The sequence below is a fragment of the Melanotaenia boesemani genome, chromosome 1, assembly GCF_017639745.1.
Source record: "Melanotaenia boesemani isolate fMelBoe1 chromosome 1, fMelBoe1.pri, whole genome shotgun sequence".
In the NCBI taxonomy this organism is placed as follows: Eukaryota; Metazoa; Chordata; class Actinopteri; order Atheriniformes; family Melanotaeniidae; genus Melanotaenia; species Melanotaenia boesemani.
Genome location: NC_055682.1, coordinates 4,833,741 through 4,854,183, shown reverse-complemented (window position 1 = coordinate 4,854,183; position 20,443 = coordinate 4,833,741). Strand labels below are relative to the sequence as shown.

General features: G+C 38.5%; 1 protein-coding gene and 1 non-coding gene across 4 annotated transcripts in view; one reads left to right on the top strand and one right to left on the bottom strand.

Annotated features, from left to right (window-relative positions):
• The window catches only part of LOC121643569 (nuclear receptor ROR-alpha A-like), a 91,954-nt gene that overhangs the window by 25,296 nt on the left and 46,215 nt on the right, over positions 1-20,443 (top strand). The window lies entirely within an intron of this gene.
• On the bottom strand, positions 17,894-17,966 carry trnav-uac. Its single transcript has one exon. It is a non-coding gene; the product is annotated as a tRNA-Val (tRNA).

Below are 20,443 nucleotides of genomic sequence, written 5' to 3'. Positions count from 1 at the left end.
GTAGGCTTGATTCGTCATTCTGGCTCTCACCTCCAAATAGAGGTGGGCACAGTGTCACCTTTCACCTCCTCAGTCTGCTGGGAGCAGATGGTGAGAAAAACACCTCCGAGTCCACCTGAAGTCTCCTTCCAGACTCTGAAAATGTGACAGAAATGTGATTTTTTTTCATTGTAAATTCAGTGAACACAAGCTTCAGTTGGCAAATAAAACAGAAGGCAATGATTTAAAAATCATTTAAACTCAATAAAAATATTACAGAAACAAAACATCAAATGTTGAACAAAAGCATTTTTATTGTTTTATCTAAAAATGAAATCTCATTTAGGTTTTATGTGTGCACTAATAATTGTGACGCACGTTTAACCCTAGTTACAGATTGAGATCAAGAATGCATCATTTACATTTTAAATTCTTAAAATCCTTTAATTTTAGCCTAAAACTGGTTTTTGTGGACAAAAGACTTGTTTTGATTCCTTTTACTGGACCTTTGCTGATGCAATAGGATGGTTTTTGTTGCTGTATCTTTTGCTATGAGAGTACAGAATGGCTTTCCATTCCATTTGCGACAGGTATACATAATTAATACCTCAAGAATCTTAGCTTTCCATGTTTGTTATGTCTCACCCAATAGGACATCTGGTACTAACGGGTTTGTGAGGGACCGAGCTGGTGAAGGACAAGGACACAGTTGGTTTTAAAAAGGAACAGGTTTTATTTACCCAAAACAATACTCACTAAACAATTTTGGGCCCTTAAAAGAGGTCAGATGAACAAAACTAAACAAAAGTATAACAATAACTCAGAGAACTTCAAACTAACTGTTTAACATGAAACTCAAAAGAAACCAAACTAACACAAGAACCAAAGTGACCTAACAAACACGAAACAAAGGGGCACTTAAATACTGGCTGATCAGACCAGTCCAAAAACACATGAGGGGTTAACAAATACTAACAAATACATAAAACAATAAGACAAAATCTAAACAGTTAGTTCACTTATTACTTAACAAAATGAATTACCAAAAATGAAACAAGAAATCAAACTAATGAAAATCCAAACAACAAATCTAAATGTTTAAAGATATGGAGGCAGTTGATCTCCCCTCTGGTAGGAGCTGCTTGGTCTAGGCCCACGGCACTTCCTGCTCCTTGGCTTCTACCAGTTGTGCTCACTTCTGCCCCCAAGCGTTCGTAAAACTCCCCCAGCTCCATTAAGAGAAAGAAATATATGTTAAATACACAGAACTTAAACAAATTGAAAATACAATGGTGCTCTAATGTGCGCGCTAACAAAAGAGAACTAAAGCATTTCAACCAAATTTAAACCAAATATATACAGAAAATAATGTTAACTCAAACTAACATAACTGAAATGTGTTGGTGTAGTGGGGGTAGGTATGGCCATCACAGGGTTAAAATATGGGTTTGTTCGTTACCTTTTTCACACCTTTTGAGTTTAAATTTAACTGATGGAAGCATGTCTGTAGTTATCATCCCTGAGATGACCTCCATTTTTTGCTCTTCACGTTTAACATCAAACTAACCTGGTCTAGTGAAAAAACTGGTCATGGATTACTGATTTGTGGAATGACTTCTGTTGGATGCTTCACTCTCCAATGACCGGTCTTAGTTGTCTAAAGGCCCATTTATGCTCTACGCAAAACACAGATTCTTAGATGGATAGTTGCCTTAGTTTTAGCCCGCCTACCTCCTTTAGCTGGCAGATCGGAATTTGATGTGTGTCAATCATCCACCCCCACCTCCACAGTCCCCCTCTCAGCTCGACCTCTTTGCTCATTTTTGGATTTTCCGGGACTAACGACACCCGTGACGCTACCAAGATGTCGACGGTGGGAACGCCCAGCAAGCTTCACTTTTGTGCTTTAGAAACCTACGGATGACATTAAGGAGGCTCCGTTCATCCTTGTGACGGAGACCGGTGGTTCCATCACCACCACAAGTCTGGCACATATTATTGGAATGTTTGGCAGATAGGACCACACAGATTAATTAATTGTTTTATTGAATGTTAAAACAGAGAAAAGTGTTTATTTGTTTGCAGAGGGGGACTGGCCATCCTGCCCAGGGAAAAGAGAACTTAAATTAGTATTTTAACATTTAACAACATTTTGATACTCATTTTTACTTTGATCTGTGTCTAATTGTGTAAAGCTATAAGCTCAAGAAGGAAATGGCAATACTCACCTCTCGTCTTCATTGCAGGGCAGGAGAGGTAAAAGGGGGAAGTAGGCCTAATTTCCTGTTTAAGAGGTTTCGGAACAAACCATGTTAACAAAGAGGGGTGGGAAGTAGTTTATATAAATTAAATGTGTATTTGAAGCATGCTGTAAAATTATTAAGTGGATTATGTTTAAGTTTGTATATATGTAAATATTGATTTATGATGTTTGCTTTACAGGTGTTATTTTAAGTAAGATATTTTGTGGATATGTTAACTTGTATAGTCTAGTCCCACGTCAACAGGTGGTTCCGGCTAATTACCTGCAGCAGGAGGGTATAAAAGCCCTTAGTTGCTCTTTAGAAGGTTGTTGATGGTTGTGGTTTAGATACCAATAAATTTTGCCAATCCCAGGCTTAAATGGACCCAAGTCTCACGCCTTTTTTTTAAAAGATTGTTGGGATCGTCGGCCAAATTGACAATCCTTTATATACAGTCTATGAGTTGCACCCACAAAGAAAAAAAAAAAAAAAAACCTTCAGAGTGAGACATCGTCTTCTTCCCTATCTCTGCTGAGAGTTGCACATTTGCAATAAAGTCCGCCAGGTAACAAACCGGCGGCAAAGGATGTCAAAACATTGTTTGGGACAACTTCACATTAAACCTACAAAATAAATTAAATACATGTGAGATTTGTAAAGCGGGCCTTGCGTACCACAGAAGTACGTCTGCAATGCTTGAACATTTAAAGAGGAGGCACGTCAGACTTACATAAAACCTCATGCAATAATTAAATGCTGAACGTGAAATAAGAGCCATTTAATAATTATGAGATACATAAACCAATTAGTTGACTAGTCGTTTTAATAGTCCATGACTAACCCACTATCAGAATAGTCATTAGTTGCAGCCCTAGTAGACGATGGTAGGCTAGCTTTTCCTGGCAGGAGTTAAACTGGACCTAATTTTTTGTTATTTTATTAAAGATGCTCAATTATGTTTTTGCTACATTAGCATTGAATCTCACAGCCACAGACATTTTGTACCGGAGCCTGGCAATGCTGAATTGTTCTGCTGTTTTTTTTCCCTGTGGTTGGCAAACAACTTGGTAAATTGAAGCTCCTCTGTAGTGGTGGTAACACAGATGTCAGCAGAGCTCATTTTGCTGCTCAAACGCTGCACAGGTTATTTATTTATGGTTAAATTCTCAAGGAACCAGACCCTCAAACTAAAAGAAAAACCAGCATATTCGTCCAATTCTGCCACCAGCACTAGTGTTCACAACAAGTCAAACAATGCGGGATGTTTTCTTCCAACAGCATCACAAGAAACTTCGTTATATAATATGAACATTTTGAGCCTGTAGCAGCTCGAAAGATAAATATCCAAACCATGCTGTGAAAGCAACGCTGACGTTTCTGAAGGTAAAAGTGGAATAATCTGCAACAGCTGAGCCAATCAGCTGATCTCAGCATGAATCAGCTGCATTTGAAAAGTCAAAAGTAAAGTTTGAAAGACTCATAACTCAAACGTGAACGGCAGTGAAAGCCTGGGAGCTCATCACAAAGGAGGAAAACCATTATTTTATTGATTTTTATATGACTTTATTCCTTTATCCCTCTGGGATAAGTCATTAAAAAATATTTAATTTAGCTCCAACACAGATTCTGATACACACACACACACACACACAAAATTAAATAAAATAACATTTTTGTTTTTAGAATGGGTTTAGTTTAATTTCTAATTATTTCTAATAATTCTTATTTACTGTTAATTTGCTGCCAAATCAGATTCTGAAACAAAAAACATTCAATTAAAAAGTTTATAAAATGAAACATTTTATCAAAACATGCAAAATAAATCAACAGAATTTGATAGAGTGGTTGTCTTGTAATCTGAGGGTTGCCGGTTTGATCCTCGGTCTTCTGAGGTGTCCCTGAGCAAGACACTAAACCTCAAGAAGCTCCTGATGGGTCGTGGTCGAGCGCCTTGCATGGCAGCTTCCGCCATCAGTGTGTGAATGGGTGAATGTGATGTGTATTGTAAAGCGCTTTGGGTATCATTCCAGGTACAGGAAAGTGCTTTATAAATACAGACCATTTACCAAATATTTTTTTTTCTTTTCACAAAACACAGATTCTGTTCTTTGAACTGAGTTTGATTCACCTGAATTCAGTGAACTCATTGGTTGTTTAATATAAACAGCATGTATATATGTATATAAAGTTCGACTACAGCTGAGGAGAAGCGTTTCGGGCTTTGATTTCTCTCTGACAGTTCAGGGCTGCAGCAGCAGACGAAGCAAACGCTGCGTTCAGGCTCCCGAAGGAGCTCTGTGCTGTTGATCTGTGATGTCAAGCTGATGAAACCTTTATGTAACAGGAACCTGCGGAGCTGTTTGTAAAGTATACAACCAACAGTATCAGTGCATATATTATATACAGCAGAAGTGTGAGACTGTTAGTGAAGATGCTTATATTTCACATTTGCCATGAATCATGAAGTGTGTCTCATTTCTCATTCTCTCTGCTGTTTGTCTCCTTACACACACCCTTTTGTTCTTACTGTGATTCATCAGTTACAAAAGACTTTGTCCTCATCTCTCCTCATGAGAAGTGGTTCAAAGATGCTTCTCGGTATTTCATGCTCTCCTTTGTTCACTGGAGCCCTCTGTTCTTTATTTAGTAAATTCTTGATATGTGATGGATCTGCTTTCTTTCTGTCAGTAAATGGGGCTCGATGGGTTGATCTTCTGATGATCTCTTTTTTCTGATCCCATTTCCACAAAGTGTTGTAGATCTCCATACTCTGTCCCCTTGGAAACCTTTAGTCTTGCCTTGACGTGAAGCTGAGTAAGACAGCATGTGGTGTTTTAATTAAGATTAGAAGCTAGAAGACTAGAAGCACAAAAACCAGGCAAATCCATGATATAGGAGTGCAGAACAGTGTCTGAAAGAAGGTAAAGCATCTCCTCAGTTTCTTCACAGGCTGACTTTTGACAATTTGGAGGTGGAAAACTTATCTATTCACTCTTGTTTTCATCTAAAACTATAAATCTATATCACTTAATAAAATAAAACAAGCTTTTATAATCTATTATATATATATTTTTTTATCACACAGGGACACAGAGCTATAACCAAGATGTCCTTATGATGTGATAGTAAACTCTGGGTTTGAATACTTTTAGAAATTAGGCTCAGCACAGATAGCTTTACCTTTCAACTGTAGCTTAGTTGTTAAGGGCTTTACTTAAGCATCCTCAGAGTGGTTCACTTCCATTACCAGTCCAGGGACTTGAACTTGGGTCCTTTAACACCACAACCACCTCCTCTAACCACTAAGCCACCCCTCCTTCTAGCAATAACAACACAACATCCTTTGTTCTGACTCCACCAGACCTCCATCTGATCTACTCGCTGTTGATATGCAGACTCGTTTCTGATGATGGTGGTAATCTGCAAACTTCAGGAGCTTCACTGAGGGATCCATGGTGGTGCAGTTATTAGTGTAGATGGAGAATAGCAGTGGAGAGAGGACGAATCCCTGGGTGGTACCAGTACTGATGGTCCGGGTTTCCGAGGTGAACTGACCCAGCCTCACCTGCTAGCTTCTGTCAGTAAGGAAGCTGAAGAACCACTTCGAGAGGCAGCGATCCATCCTGTCTAAATGTTTTTTCTAGTTTTCCTCTGTGTATGTTTACATTTGTTGTATAACACAAATCCTCGAAGGACACCAGCCTCCACTCTCGTATGCCTCCACTGTCCTCCTGTGGCGGCAGAGCAAACAGCTTTTTCCTTCAGTAGCCAGCTGTCTCCCTCCTGCAGTCTGGGCTTCATCCCGAGCTGAGGATGAGGAGCAGAGCAGGAGTCAGTCAAACTGTTTGGGATTTGCTGTCGTTTGGCGGCAGCAACAGGAGCGTGTACGTTTAATAGTACAGGCCTTAAATTTCTGTTTTCTGCTCAGCTAAAAAAAAAAAACATGGATGAAAACAGACAGGGTAATTAAACACAGAATCGCTCCTTTAAAGGCAAAATTCCTGTCAGAGTTGTGTCAGGTTGGGGTTAGCTTAGCTAAATTATAAACAGCTAATTATGCAAATTTTCTAAAAAAAAAAAAACAAAAAAAACACAAGCATGATGATACGACAACAGAGCTGAGATTCAGATATTTGTCTTATAAAATCTCAAAAAATCTCAATGATTTATTGATATGATGTGAAATGATAAACAATGAATCATAATTCTTTATTTTTTATTTGTTTTATTATTATTATTATTGTTGTTATTTTATTATTTTTTACAAGACTTGAGAACTAGCTTTGGCTAAAAACTCTGCATGGCATCAGCTACAATATTTTGTGACTGTGTACAAATGCAATGTCCCTGTCAAATAATTGTTTTCAATTCAGTCTCCAGCTGCAATTCAGCCTCCTGGGTTAGGAAAAAAGGCCTTTTCAGTAAAAGATAAAAGTCAGGACGGGGTTAATGAATGTCACAAAGCATTAATACAATACGCAGTAAAATCCCACAAGTCCCGAGCCAAGCTGAGAGCCTTGCTGGGTAAAACCTGACTGTTAATTACTGCGTTAGTGTCTTAGAAAGATTCGATTTGGCCCTGGATTAAGATTTGATTAAATGCTGGTTAACCACATCTCTAATCTCACAGGTTTGTCTCTTCATTTATTTTAGACATGCACACATAAATAAACCCAAATAAAACAAACATATTTATAGATGATGCTGCAGCCATAGCCTCACAGATCAGAGACAAAGCTGGAACATACTCATGTGTGTTTCTCAGTGTGCGTGATGGATAGAGTGTGGAGCGATGGGTAATAACAGCCATGATGAATTTTCACCTGGCCCTGCGAGCTGCACCTCGATCGACGAAGATGAAGATATGTTGGATCTCTGGAGCTGCCTCTGCGTTCTTACTGCAGCACAGGTCCGGGCAGATATTAATGAGAAACTCCCAAACACCCCCACCAAATCTGGCTAACTCCCACTACCCCTAAGCTCATTGGCTAACAACACCTTTGTTTGGACAGAGCCATCAATCTGCAGTTTGTGTCCCGTTAAACACACATTTATTTAACAATTATTCTCACTTACACTGTTATTAATAATTAATTAATTATTCTATTTGAGTAAATCAACATTAATTCATCTTTGTCCTCCTGCTTTACCTGAAAATGGGTTCCTAGAGCAACAGACTGAACGGAAGGCATCCCATAATCCAATCCCACCCCCTCAGCTGGCTCTTTTGGATGTGGATGAGCAGCATCTCAACTCTGAGCTACTTGCCTGCTTGTTAAAGCTTCATTTAAATGTTGGCTGCTTTTATGTGTGCTTTTATTCTTTAAAGAGAGTTGGAACATAGATTGTGGATCAACCCAAAAATGGGCCCACCCTTCTATCTATCTATCTATCTATCTATCTATCTATCTATCTATCTATCTATCTATCTATCTATCTATCTGTCTGTCTGTCTGTCTGTCTGTCTGTCTGTCTGTCTGTCTGTCTGTCTGTCTGTCTGTCTGCAGATGTGCCTGATATGACCACTGGGGAGTAAATGTAAAGGTAGCAGCATGTGTAAATGACCATGTTAGTAACGTTCATCTTTATTTCTATTTGGCCCAAATACAGAACCTTGTGGCGCTAAAAGATTTTTTTTTGTGCAATATTGTCATTCACAGCATAAACAGTGGAAAAGAAGTGGAAAATAAAATATTTAATACCAGTACATGGCACAAAACGTCAGTGGAAGCTGAAAGCATAAAGTTTCTGAGAAGATTTTAAGTAATTTTTAGTATTTTATTGAGAGTATTTTACCCTTTTCTTTTATCTGTTGGTTTCAGGGATTGTCTGTTAGAGACAAAAACTGTTTAAACAACGTTGTTAAAACATGTTCCAAGACTTTTGCCGTCCGTTTGACAGAGTTAGGAACTAATAGAAATATAGAAGTATAGAAAACAGGTAATTAAGAAAGCCTGATGAACCTCTGTTATCCTCAGTCACTCCAACTTATGCCCTTTGGAAGGCGCTATCTTGCCCCTTGATGGAAAACTCACCGATACTCGAACTGCTTTCCCTGTAACCAGACTCCTAAATGCGTCTGATGGTACTATATATACAGTATCTCACAGAAGTGTGTTTACCCCTCATGTTTTTGAAAAATATTTTATTATAATTTTTAATGGGACAACATAGAAACCAAACTTTGATATTCTCTATGTAAAAGTTTAATTTCTATAGTGTTGACCCACGAAAAGATGTAATAAAACATTTGCAATATTTACTCACTTCAGTGAGTTTCTCTCTCTCTCTCTCTCTCTCTCTCTCTCTCTCTCTCTTTCTATATATATATACATATATACATGTATACATGCCCAGACTTTGGTCCTTGTGCCTGATTCCCATTTTTAATTAATACTAACATATATGTGTCACATCAGTTTATTTTTCTGCTTAAGTCAAGAGCTTTTTGACGATAAATGATCCCTGAAATTCGTCAGAGCTGTTCTGACATCACTAAAATAAATAAATAGCCGCACTGTATTTTGGGTGCAATATTTTGTCACTGTTGGCAAAAACAAGTTTTGAAAGAAGAGTCTGTTCACAGTGAGACTAAGTATAAGTTTTAGGAAACAACATCAGCAACAAGGACAACAAACAGCCCGTAACTCATACTGCTGTGCAGAGATGTTGCTCTGGGCCATTTGCTGGTCCAGCAGTGAAAATGTTCAGTCCGTTTATCTCGGCTCAGCTGGGAGGGCTGCAGCCTATGGCCTTTGCAGGGCAGCAGAGATATTTCAGGTGTTTCAGGACTCTCCTCGGGGAACGAGGAAGGCAGCCTCTCTCTGTGTCTACTGTCCTGTTTTTAGCTGCTGAGTGTCTGAAGATGCTGCAGTGATTTATTCAGCCTCTGTGCTGCTGCTCAGGTGAACGTCGACTGTGACAGCAGGATGAATGAACGGCTGTCACGCCTGCTCGCTCACTCACAAGGAAAGGTTTATTTTAGGCTGGAGGCAGAACAAACAGGGGAACCTGTTTTTATTTACTGTATGTAGACACTGAGGTGTGCCAGCTGAGTGCTTCTTTTAAACCTGAGGAGGGTTGACGTGTCGCAGAACTTCAACTCTTAGTTTAAGCCTGCTGCTTAATTCAGAGTTTTGCTGAAAATTTAAGTCTGGCTGAGAAGTCAGTCAGCTTGATTTATTATATTTTTTTACAGCAATGTTTTAGGCAAGGCGTGGCAAGCTTATTTCTATAGCAACTTCCATACACAAGACAATTCAAAGTGCTTTACAAAAAACATTTATAGCATTACAGATGGTGCAAAGAAAGCATTAAAAAGTAGTAAAAGGTGGCAACAAATAGCAAAAAATCACAATAAAATCACAAGTTACTGTGCAGTAAACTTTCAGATCTCTTAGTCCTGGTTAAAACTTTTGCAGCAGCATCTGGATGAGCTGCAGATTTTAAGAAAGTCCTGTTAAAAGGCCATTACAGTAATCCAGTCTAATAATCTAATAAAGTTCATAGTGTCTAGTTTTCTACAGCTGATTTAGTTCTTATGTTATCAAACACTTTGTTTTAGCATAAGACTACCTGACATGTTTCGACGGTAGTCTTCCATCTTCATCAGAGGTGTCATTCTGATAAGTCGTACTGACAAGTCGACACCACCACAGTGATCATCAGCTGATTTGTACACGTCACACACCATCCAGTGACACCCCTGATGAAAACTATCAAAGCTATAGTAATCCGGTCTGTTGGAGATGAATGCATGGATGAGTTTTTCCTTGTCTTTCTAGGAGACTAAACTTTTAATTACGTTGATATTTCTAAGTTGGTAAAAAGCTGATAGCTTTGATGTGGCTATTGAAAGTCAAATCTGAGTCTATCAACACTCCACGGTTACAAACTTGGTTGGTGATTTCGGTTTTTTAAACGTAATCTGATTCAATTTCGGTTATTCTGAAATCGGATTGGATCACATAATCAAATCCTAGTTGTTAATCCTAGTTAAATAACAGTTATTTTGATAAAACCCTCAGTTTAGGTGATTCAAAACTTTTGAGTAGGATCCGGTCAACTTTGATCAAAGAAAACAGGATTATCCTGGCAGGATTACATTTCTGGAGGAAACTGTGTTAAAACCTCAGATTTGAACAAATAATAGTATCTTTTTAGCCAGTGCATATGCTAAACCCACATTGTTTTAAATGCTGGAAATCAGATGGATTACGTGTTCCTCCATCCGAAAAATGGGATTCCCAAATTCGGATTAAACTTTTTGAACAACTGGCCCCAGGTGTTTCCTAATGCTAACCCTCTTCTCTTTGCTATTAAACAGAAAAATCTCTGTTTTGTCTTAATTTAATCGTAGAAAATTTTCTTTCATCCAGGTGTTTATTTGCTCTCTCTCTCTCTCTCTCTCTCTCTCTCTCTCTCTCTATACATATATATATATATATATATATATATATATATATATATATATATATATATATATATATATATATATATATATATATATATATATAGATAGATAGATAGATAGATAGATAGATATTAGGGATGCACCAATACCAAATTTTCACAAATCGAGTACAAGTACTTACATTTAAGTATTTGTCGATACAGAGTACCAATATAATACTAATATGTCCTTGTAACAGATCACTGGTAAACCACATCTGATTGGTTAATTGTGTTATATCATATGAGTCATCCTGTAGCATCCTCTAAATGTAAGGCTGGAAAACCGTCAGAATCTTAATAAATAAGGAGGATAAAGTGGTTTTCTGTGGATTCTGTTCACCACTGTGACAAAGCACCTACATGCCCAAAATAAGGTTCTTTCGCCGGGATAATGCCAAATTCAGATTTTTAATATGGAATGAATAATAACTTTGTTAAATAGAATTAAATAAAAATGTTAAGTAGAGGACAAAAATTTCAATAAAAGAAAAAGTTAAGTAAAAAAAGAGAATCTGGCTCCCTGTACTGGCCTTGGATGGCTGGTTATCACGTTCCCCTGGAAATGTTATGCAGATGGATGCTCTGCCCCCATCCTCCCACCTCCCATCTTCTTGGGCTGTGGACCTTTCCTGGATCAGCTCCCAAGGTTGCCCCACTATCATACACTGGGCCCTTCTAGGCCCAATGTAGAGACGCCTTTTTTTTAGCCTCATCCCGTTACTCTCCCTCATGTTATCTTTCCATCTGTGAAAATGGCGTGCTGCACGGCAGCTGCAGCCTCAGTCTGCCTGATCCTGTTTGTTTATATGTTGTTGTTGTCAACTCTTGGACGGGTTTGTACTGGAAAAAATTTCATTGCACCTGTTGCAATGACAATAAAAGTTCATTCATTCATTTATTCTTTCAGAATACTGATAATGATTTGATTGTCACTTAAATTTAAGGTAGCTATAATTGCTCATAGCCAACACTGATCATCTTCAGGTCTGATTATATTTTTAAACCCAGAACTAATCAAGTAAACGATTAGGAGGGTTTACCAAATGCTTGGACGAACTGCTCTGCCTCAGTCACTGACATGGGAGTCATCCTGGTGGGTGATGCAAGATCTGAGGGGGTACAGAGAGAGATGGCTTCAATCCCATTTTGTAAATGGAGGACATCACTTTCTTATATTTCTTCCTTTTGTTGATCACCTCCTAGGAGTAGGCTTTATAAACTCTGAATGAACAACCCTGGTTAAGTTGCGTAACTACGGGTACCTCTCCTCCGAGCCTCCCGAACCAGCCGTTCCCTTCTCAGGAAGTGGTGAAAGAAAGAGGATAAATTGTGGCTTTGGATTGAGGGCCTGGTCCAGTTCGGGTGCGGAAGAGAAGATTTCCTCAGGGCCTCTTGCAGAAGTTTGAAAAGAACTGCGTAGGTTGTGGACCTTCAATTCCTTTGGGGACCCCAATCACCTGAATGTTGTAGCGTCTGCTTCTCTCCGACATGTCATTTAGCTTAGCCTTTAGCGTCTTGTTATCAGTTTGAAGCTGAATACATAAAGTTTCTACCTCCTCCAGCCGTTGGTAAGCAGCATTTCATTTTAGTGACGGTAGTCTGTTGTGGTGGCTAGCGACGGTCTAATTTGTCGTTAAGTTCTTGGAAGGACATCTTGAGCAGGGTTGACCTGTGGTCAGCTAGTAGTGCTATAATGTCGTGTTTGCTAATATGGCCGTCAGCCTCGGACTTTTTACCTGCTTTATGTGTTAATGCATTTAAGAAAAATGCAAGCCAGTTACACAGATTCATCTCGTCACAGTAGCGTGTTAAGTGTTACAGCACTAGTTTTTTCATATTGGTATCAGTTTTATAGTATCAGAGCACTTTTATGAACACAGAGTACAAGTACACGAACATGGTAATCGGACAGATACCCGATACAGGTGCCATGGTTGGGTGGAGGTTCAAACAGTGCCCTTTCTGTGTGGAGTTTGCATGTTCTCCCTGTGTATGCTTAGGTTCTCTATGGGTACTCTGGCTTCCTCCCACCGTCCAAAGACATGCATGTTAGGTTAATTGGTCACCATAAATTCTCCCATGGAGTGAGTGTGAGTCTGAGTGGTTATTTGTCTCTTTATGTTGGTCCTGCGATGAACTGGTGACCTGTCCATGGTGTACCCTGCCTCTCACCTGCTAATTGCTGAAACAGGCTCCAGCTTGCCTGCGACCCTCATTGGACTAAGCAGTACAGAAAATGAACCATTGAATTAATTTAATATGTATATATATATATATATATATATATATATATATAACCCTTAAAAATATTTTTGCAGCATGTTCATAGTGGTAAGTTAAACAGAAAATAACATGAAACTGTAAAACTCTCCAGAGCCACCCTTTAATCTGCAGCCTGGTTTACAGATACATGACACAAAGAAGTCAGGGAGAGGCCGAATGTATTAAATATTTTAGGTAGAAGTCTCATTTATTCACTTTCCACCTTACAGTCTAATTAAAAACATGCTTCACGTTTCTTATGTCTTAATTAATTCCCTGTGATTTCTTTCCTTCTGTGCTGTATTTTCCTCTCTGCCTTCCCAGTCACATCTCTTAGACTTCCTCTTCTACCATATTCCTCCAGTTTCAGTTCCTCTGTTTATTTCAGTCGCCTTGCGGCAAGGACTCGGATAAATGGATTAACTTATCTTCTACCAGTTTAGAGCTCTTAAACTCAGCCTGACGGCCCCCCTGAAAATTTAAAAGATGGATGCCAGAGAGGCTCCATTCAATACTTGTTAAATTCATTTCCCCTGTTTTGTTACTGTGAGGGATGCTGATTTTCAGCCAGAGGAGCTGGAAGGCTGAAACACCAGGAAGAAAAATTAAGCACAAATTTACATTTGATGCAGCAGGAGCAATTGGGATGCATCTAGGGGTTATATTTTTTAATGTATGGGGCTCTGTGGTTTTAGGGACATGTTTGTGCACTTAAATCTGTCAAATCTGCCAGATCTCATTAGACAAGCTGTAGGCAAAAACAGTGACAACTCCATCTATGTTTGAGCCATCATCTGGTACAGTGGTGTGAAGATTAGTAAAGAAGATAACCTTCATTTTAAAAAGTCCAAATAGAAGAATTTTTTTATAGTAATATTAGGCTGGAGTCTGTTTATATTTGAAGTATTAAAACACAGGCTGAAAACACCTTCAAATTTGTAGACTTTTCCATAATTTTCATAAAAGTTTTCTCCATCCTCTTCACATTCATAAACCCTCTAAAATGTTGATGGTGGGACTCCCATCACCAATACAAGGTGAAACAAACGTGCTCGTCTCTCCATCCCCTGTGTTGGTACGTTTCTCTACAGGTACACTACCGTTCAAAAGTTTGGGGTCACTTTGCCATGGAATTCAATAGGGAAGTGACCCCAAACTTTTGAATGGTAGTGTACGTTTGATGACTGCTGTACTTTTCCATACCATCATTATCCTATTTTCTTCATGTATCATGTAGTACTGTGGTAGTTTATATTGTTTTTGTGAATACTGATGTGATTTGGGCAGCCTGAACAACTTTTATTTCCACATTTCAGTTCTGTCCTTTCCTCTTTTTATCTCTTCCTCTGTCTCCCTGTCAGGTTCAGCACTGACATATCAAGACTAAAGAAAATAAGATTATAATAAAAATAATAAAAATATTCCAAACATCAAGGACAGCCATTTATATAACATTTCTCCCTTGGTAGAGCAAATTTGTCCGGCAAAATATGGCACACCGCCGTTCTGTATGTTAGGATGCTGGACAGGGTAAAAAACAAAATAAAAAAATAGATCATACTTAAAAAATCGTGCAACACTTGATGAAAATAAGTTTTGTGTCATTGCAGAAGCTTATTGAAACAATGCAGTTGTTTTCTGTTATAGTTGCTGTAATCAAAGGTAAAGTTGATCCAACGAAATATTATTTAGTGACCAATTATGTTTTTTGGACAAACAGGCTTGAAGGGGTAGTACACCCTAAAAGGTGTTTTTTGAACTGTAAACAACATAGTATTACTTTATTGTGATGAACATTAAAATGAGTCTTTTTGAAATTTCTTTAAAAATTGAGATTTTGTGGGTCAAAAATGCCCCCTAGAAAAAATAGAAACCACATAGAAACCGTGCCTACTAGCGCATATGTGCTGATGAGAACTTGTTATGACTCACTAGTTTCAGACTTTTAGACTTTCACAGAGTTTTGAGAAGATGTTGTGCAGTGGGACCGATTTTTCTTTTTCGATTATTCTTTATGTGCTGGTCCTGATCTGGTGAGAGAGCAAACTGAAAACATTACTTTACAAAGAGAGATCTTTTAGTTATTGTAAGATGAAGAAGCATAAAAAAAACAAAACTCAAAGAAACCTTTATTTAAATTTTCTCTTCTTTCTCATCTTCCACTTACTTGGAAAAGTGGTTGATATTATACCTGCTTTTTTCTCAACCCTTTTTTTACTTGTTAATTTCAGCTGTGTTCCGGTTAGTTAGTGGCGTGAATTTTTGCAATAACTCTTCTTTTTAGAAAATTTTTTCAAATCCAGTGTATTTTTCTGTGTAGTTTCTATGCATTTTATACTCTGTTGATAAATTTAGAACCTCAGCAACAAAACTGACTTGATGTCATTTTTTATGCAGTCAGCTCATTTCTCTGGTGACTTTAAAGGCCAAAACTTCCCCCATGATTTCCATTAAAACTACACAATTTAATCTCACTGTCTTTACATTTTAAAATCATTCATTCTTTAATGTCAGCATTTCATTTAGTAGGGAAGTAGTGATATTTGACATTTTTACTGGGTTCCCCCAGATTCAAATGGTTTCCCATTGCAGGTAGAATTTGAATGCTTTGTAGTTTCAAACAGGTCCAGATGTGTTAAAAGAAAAATGAAAAAAGCAGAAAAAAAGAGGTGTGATGATTATATAGCAGTCCTTTGTGCATGTACATTTTTGCTGTAAGGGTCCCTCAGGACAGTGCTGGCACAACATGAAACACACAGATGGAAATTTATCAAATTTGTTGCTAATCTTATGGAAGTGTCTAATCACCAGCAAAAGCTCATCTCGCCAATATTTATTATATGAAAAATAATTCAGTTTTTGTGTTTTTTGTAATGAGCGAGAGTAACTCAAATATTAAAACAAAGAACTCTTTCCATGCTCATACCTTCTTTGTTTCGCCTCCTCACTCTGTGGCTGCAGAAAATGAGCTGCTGATCAGCCTGACGTCCATCACTCAGGCAAAATCAATATGGAAGCTTTTTGCATTTTTGACTACAATTGTGTCACAACGGTGTCATTACAAATTCGTGACTATGCCTGAAATTTGCCAGTTTTTACTGTATTTTGTCAACAGAAGAAGCCAATGCTTCAAATATTTACTGTTAACTGACCTTCCCTTGGATAAACATCATATGTCCAAGGGTCAGTGAATGCAGCATGTAATATACTTCTATATGTTCTAAATCATCTACCATGTTCTAGATCATAATTCAGAATTCATATATCATCATCTCACCAACCGTCTCCATGGTGATAATTTCTGTCATAAAACCAGCAGATGTGACGACTGAAGTTAAACAGACAAGATTGATGAAGAAACTCTGATAAAACCGATGATCTGGATAAACCAGTTATCTGGTTGTTTTATGTATATTATCACCATGTAGGTAGTTGGTGAGATTATGTTGCATGAATGCTGTATTATAATCTAGAACATGGTGTTGATGTACATCATACAGAATTACATTACATGCTGCATTCACTGACACTTGGACATCTGAGGTTTACCCTTATAACCATATTGCTGTTGTCTTTAGGTGAGTATGGCCACTGAAAACTCAGCGACGCATCTCCCAGATGTGGCTTAAATCTTTCTTTTGGCCTTTGGTCCACATCTGGCCCACATAACATGCACCAGTGCTCTACCTGAGCCATAATTATCCCAGATTTGGCCACAATATGTTGACTCTGGTTTATATTTTCCCAACCATGTGTCTTTTTTGATTTGTTGGTTTATTAATGCTCGTTAAATGTAAGTACATGTAAAATGGACTCTGTATTTTCCATATAATCTTCATTTGACATGTTAGAATTAGGAGATCAATCTTACAAATTCAGGTACAGATTTAATCCTTGTACAATATGCAAGCATCTTTTCCTTTACCTTGATGTATACTTTTAAATGCTTATTATTACTTAAACAGTTTTTTAATGTGAGCACATCTTTTGTATATTGTATGCAGTTTTTTACTTGCTGCTGATTTCCCTGTGAAGTGACGTTGAAGCGCATGTGGCCTGACTGAGCGAGTCCACACAGCACCAAACAAATATGCAAACAAATGTGTAAACTGACAGATAAACACACATTTGGAAGCATCAGTGCCGCTGAAGCCCAAACACCAACACCCCCTCTGTTCCCAGCAGATGTCAGTGTTACATAACGTCTCTGTGATGTAACACACTCACACTCGCAGCATGTGCCCACCGGCACAAACAGATGATGAAAGCAAAAACGTTATCTGGGACAAATGCACCCACAACACCTGGAAACATCAGGTGGTCAAAACCCAGTCCGAGCAGACAAATTTCTGGTTTGTATAGAAATGTTTCATCATTGAGAGTCGTGTGTGTGTGTGTGTGTGTGTGTGTGTGTGTGGTGTTTCCTACAATTATTAGCAGCATTTTTTATGTCATTTTTTATTGCTATGAAATTGTTTAAAATGAAACTGTACCTTTAAATACACCAATACTTATTAGAACTTTCCCTAAAATTATGAAGATATAAATGTCTATTGATTGAAAATATGTCAAAAAACAGCACAATGTCCAAAGAAAAACTTTAAAAGACCTTCAGAAAGATGAGGAAATGGAAGGTCTGAAATCTAGACTGCTTTTAAGCAAAATATAAGGAAAGTAGGGACTTTTGCACTGAGTCATACAGATACGAGGTTACATGACTCAGTGCAAAAGTCCCTGCTTTCTTTATATTTTAACAGACCTTCATGTAATCTTCTGTTTTCTGTCTCTTAAAGTGAAATTACACACTAACAGAAAACTGTCAATAACTCGAGAAAAAAAGGAACACTCATTCTGGGTTTGGCCAAAGTTATTTGAATGGTAGCAATTAAACTATCATTACCAAACTGTGAAAAATCAACCTTACTTGTACAGTTTAAAAAAACTTGGGGGCATCATGATTCCACTGGGGGTTGAACCCAGGACCTTCTGCGTGTAAAGCAGATGTGATGACCACTACACCATGGAACCTGTTCCTATGCAGGTGAAAAACAGTAAAGAAAACTCCAAATTTTACTGGTCTGGTTCTGTTGATATGTTATTAGTAGTGGGTTCTGTACTGGATTATGTAGCATTGACACTTGTTGTGCTTCCTGATGCTTCTGGTCCTCAGTGTTGTCAGAATGTGAGAGCACATTCACACTAGGATAGTCCAGGGGACTCGGTTCTGAAAAATTCCACACTTTTTTTTGGTTTGATTTGCTCACAAACTGCACTTCACTCATATGAATCAAACCACCTCAAGCATGTCATGCAGTTACAACAGCTGCTCACTGGTGTTCCCCAAAACAACTGCTGACCAAGAAGAAAGAAGAAGAAAATCCAGTTCATTGGTTGGATTGATTATTCAAGAGCAATCCACTACATTATGGCCCTGATTTACGAAATGTTTGCGAGTCTAAAAATGTGCAGACTTGATTGCACACACAAAAACATGCTGCAGTTGAGCGGGCGCACTGAGGATTGGTTCAAATGGACAAAATAATGCACGCAGTCCATTTAGCGTGTTTGCCCTTAGTAGATATGCAATATGGGCATCTCTGCCAGAAAGCGCAACGTGTTGGAAGGAGTATAGATGTAAATAGATTAACATAGCACACGCAACGGGATTTACCAAACATGAAACTGATTGCGCTGGCTGTTTTTGCATATATATATAGCAGGTTTGAAAGGCAGGTGCAAATTGGCACAACTTAATGCACAAATAGTTATTATTGCAAGGAGGAGACAGACACCACGGAAGATGATGCAGAGAGCGCATCTTTGCCGCTCGTGTTAATATTTTTGGAACCCCAGAGGCAAAGTTGTGTTGTTGTGTTTGTTACGCAGGATGCGCTCTGGCTCTGGTGGCACTAAGAGCCCTCACCACTACCTGTACCCCATCTTCCATCCCTCTCTTAAGAGCCTTAGTGAACACCTTCAGCCCAGAAACAGCGCTGACCAGCTGCTGAGTGTGCATTGCAATTAGCCTCCATTAGCGCACACAACATTCACCTCGTACGTAATGAAAGGTGCCAGAGGAGGCACGTTTATTTGATCAGTATGTCTTAGGCTTAAAGTTTTAATTCTTTATAATTTTTTTTATAGTTAATATAAACTTTATTTAAACTGTATACCAACTTTATTATTATGAATAATAAAGTTTAATAAAAAGTATTGTGTTGTCACATACGTTGCTATGTAATCAGCTCTAGAGCATCATACTCGGTATTCCAGTCATCTGCTCCTCACAGTAAATGAGCTGCACCAGTTGCTAAATACCAGTCAGAGGCATCTCCTGTGCCGCCCACACTTGTCTTATTTGCAGAGGTTTTATTATAAGCTATTTTTTTGGAACTTCGTCTTATGTCTTGTCACATCATCTTACACTCATCTGGAGTTCTTGTGGTTTCGCCAACTTTATTTGCTGTTTAGTAAATACTCTTCCATACTGAAGTCATTCTGGTGACATTTAGATTTCTCTGCAGGAGCTCAGCAATATTTTTATTTGCCATGTCCAGTAATACCTGTATCTCCATCAGGACGAATTTCATTTTGTGACCTTCCTGCTCTGCTTCTAAACTCTCCATGGCAACACTGCAACGCACGCTAAGTCCTCATTTAAATTTTTCTGTTTGCACCTGTTATCAATTGCATAAACATTTGTAGTTGATCACCTGCAAATCATAAATAAATAAATAAAAAAAAACAAACAAAAAAAAAAAACCCAACAGGTGCAATCTATTTGCATGTACATGCAAGTTTGCCCCTTAATCAGGAATCTCAGTAAATCAGGCCCTATGTGTTTATGCTGCCCTTTCAAACATTACCAAACAGCTGCACTGGGAGTCAAACCCAGGGCCTGCTGCATGTAAAGCAGATGTGGCGACGACACTGTGGAAGCCACGTCCCGGTTACTGTTTCAGCTCAAAGTCTTACAATACAGACGAGCTGAACTCTTCTGTTTCCACATTTCTTTCCTCTTGTCTTTTCAAACACTTTCACATTGTTCATTTATCGGGTCCATATGGAGACCCTGAGGGCGGCAAGGCCCATTGTGAGTGTGTGTGTGTGTGTGTGTGTGTGTGTTTGGGCTGTCACAGAAGGCTGAGCAGCATGTTTCCCTCTCCGTTTGGAGCCCAACTGGAGCACCAAGAAGCTCAAACCATCTATTAAATTTGTTTAATAAGGATGGGAGTGAGGGATTTATGTGTGAGTGTGTGTTTTGTTCCCTTTCAGAAACACGAACTGAATCCCAATCCTGACAAAGTAAAACACAGTTTCTAATGAACTGGGGTAAGTTTGAACCGAGACTGTGAAAGTGTCAACTATCATGGTAGACTTCAGCAACACAGTGGTTTGATGATGAAGTTGTGTTCTCTGTCATCTTCTGCGTCCTTTACGTGCAAAATTTGGCGTGTTTTCGGGCCCTTGTGGACGCATATCCTGATGGCCCAAACAGAGGAGTA